Source organism: Cyprinus carpio, unplaced genomic scaffold (assembly GCF_018340385.1).
Source record: "Cyprinus carpio isolate SPL01 unplaced genomic scaffold, ASM1834038v1 S000006559, whole genome shotgun sequence".
NCBI lineage: Eukaryota > Metazoa > Chordata > Actinopteri > Cypriniformes > Cyprinidae > Cyprinus > Cyprinus carpio.
Window position 1 is genome coordinate 111,716 of NW_024879221.1, and position 2,926 is coordinate 114,641.

A 2,926-nucleotide genomic window follows, 5' to 3' on the forward strand; every position below is an offset into this window, starting at 1 on the left:
CTCTCTCTATAACCTCCTATTTGTGTACAAGCTAAAGGATAAAGGGGAGAGGACACATCCTTGAGGTGACCCAGTAGATGACACCAGCCATCAGAAAAACCAATCATTTACTTTAACTCCTCTGTGTGTCCTCTGCACAAGGAAATGCAAAAAATCCATCCTACGAGACCTAAAATATCAACCCAATTCTTTAATGAGCTTTTCTACTGTATCTTCCACCACCTCTTTGAACGATATGCAAATTGTATTGGATCTAGAAGAACTATGTGGTCCTAATTTTTCAAAACATTTCATAACTAAGGATGTAGTGGCCACATGTCTTAAAATCGCGTCCCAATACTTTGCACAGTTATGCTTTTTTTGGCACTGGAATCCATGTAGCTGCGCTTCCCACACTGTAGGTGTAGTGCGTGTAGTGAGTCTCGTTCAGCAAAATGAATGATCTTTTTTCGAGTCATTTTCGTTCAGTTTAGCAAAATGTATTACAAGTTTATGTGTTTACTTCCAACACATCGACTCTATACGCCCACGTTAATCACACTATCAAACAATACAAAACTGTAGCAATCAAGAAACAAAAAGAGTCATTCATCGTGCACCTGGGTCTTCAGAAGTTCTAGGATAAGCTCACCGCACCCTTTTACCTCTTTCTGATGAGTCTTCGGTTTGAGTCGTTCTTTCATCAGTCCCTAAGCTAAACCTATGCTGTCTGAGCCCACAAAAATAATTGATTAGAGTATCTATTGGTTGTTCGTTTTTGTCAAGTGATGGGCCCAGATTGGACAGAGTATGAATTTCCTTACAAATGGATGCACTAAGTAATTTATTAATAAAATGAAAAATAAAATCAATCAATTAAAATAAATAATTATTATTACTCTTAAGTTAGGTAGGGTTGCTGGTCTCAAATTGTAGCTTTTTATTTCTTACATTGAAATGGTGATTTCTGTCATAATGCTTCTTATTTCCATAACACTGAATGTTGGTAAACACGGTAATAAGCTTGTGTTTTATTTATTATTATTATTATTATTATTATTATTGATTATTATTAAAGTCCTGCTTTTTTCCCAGCTCAGACTGCATAGGCCATTGGCTGGTCCACATGTGAATGAACGACTCGAAAAAACTGTATTTTTTGTATTTTGAATCATATGTAGGAATACCATTCCATTATCAAAGATTTTATTATCATTTTCCCCTAGAGTAAGAAAAAAGGGTTCTGTCCCATTTCTGTCACTAGGTTTTTTACTGTTCTCTTGAGATCGGTGGTGTGTTATTTTATAAATAAATACAACCCTGGTTATAATAAAATATTGATTAATTGTTCTTTTGACTGATAGACTCTCAGTAAACCAACACTAGGCTAATATAAATATAAGACTCCAATCCTACATTACAACAAAGTACTAATATGCTAGTTTGTTTAATTTGTTAACTTCCAATTGGGGGCGATGTGTGTTGCTGGTATTAATCATTGCTGTTCCTAGGCAGACTGTTACCATATTGGTCTAAAAATTTTTAAAAAATTAAGAGGTTGGTCAAAAAAGACGATATTGACACCAACATTTTTTTTTTTAGTGATGAGGCGGCATAACAGCCAGTCTGAACGTTTTTGGGGGACATATCCTAATGACAATGACAAAGATTTCTGGAAGCTCTCTTATTCTCTTTTGAGGACGGGTGGCTTAGATGGCAGAGGGGTCTATATATACATGTTTGTTGGTTTTAAATGATTTAATTTTATATGCAATTCTTCCTCTCCTATAGTAGAGAATGAGTGAATGTTGTTCCTTAGGGGAATCTCTATATCGCACTGATGCAATACTGTAGTTGACGGCATGCATGGTTGACAATTTTGTCTCTAATCATATCAATCCTTAGAAGGATAATAGTTGATGGAACCAGGAGAAATGTCAATGTATGTTGATTAGTGCGTCAAATGCAGTATCACGATTAATCACATGTCCACGACATTAACATTTTTGTTTACACATAAGATACTTTTTAATGTGTTTAAACTGTGTATATTTTTATTTATAAATTAAGTACACACACAGTCGCATGTATATATTTTAAGCAGAATTGTTATGTTTAATATTAACTATATTTTCTTATATATAAAAAAGGAAAATATAAATATATACTGGATACTACATGTAACTATTTTCTAACTATATATTACTGTGGTGTCGTTATATCGTACATAATAAATAATACCTGTACACTTACAATCTTATGTAAACAAACTTTTTATTTTGGCTGTGATTAATCGTGATTAATCATTTGACAGCCCAATGTTGATGCTTTATTTTTCGTTAATTTAGCCACGTATTGAATATTACCTGGGGATTATGCTTGTTTTTTTCTAAGAGGATGGGAGCGTGAAAGTACTCAGCTCTAGCAGTGTTTAATGCGTTTTCTGCAGATAGGTACCTTTCCCTATGCATTATGAAAACCTCTGTTGGTTTTCTCCAACTGGCTCCTTTTCCTGGCTACCTCTTAGGGTGGAGTGTGCTTAATTAGACCGACAGTTTCCGATGGTTTGTCACCTTAATCTTCCTTAAGTGTAAGGAGTCAACTGTAGGCTAAAAGGAAAGAAAAGAGAGTCCATAGTTTGTTACATCAAGTTGTTTCTGAGCTATTTGTTATGCGTGAGGAACCGCTTGAAATAACTGAAAATCAGATCAGAATCGAGCTTTATTTGCCATGTTATCAATCAATCAATCATCAAGCATCGCGGGAGTTGGGTCCATCACGTCAATCAATCACCATCGCATCACTTTTGTATTCCAGACACATAGCAGTAAGGTATTGTCTACACCAATCGCGAGGGACATATATACACGGTGCTCCTGTAGCGTCAAGTGGTAGAGCATTGGTGGTACCAACGCGCAAGGTTAGGGGTGTTCGATTCCCTGGGAAC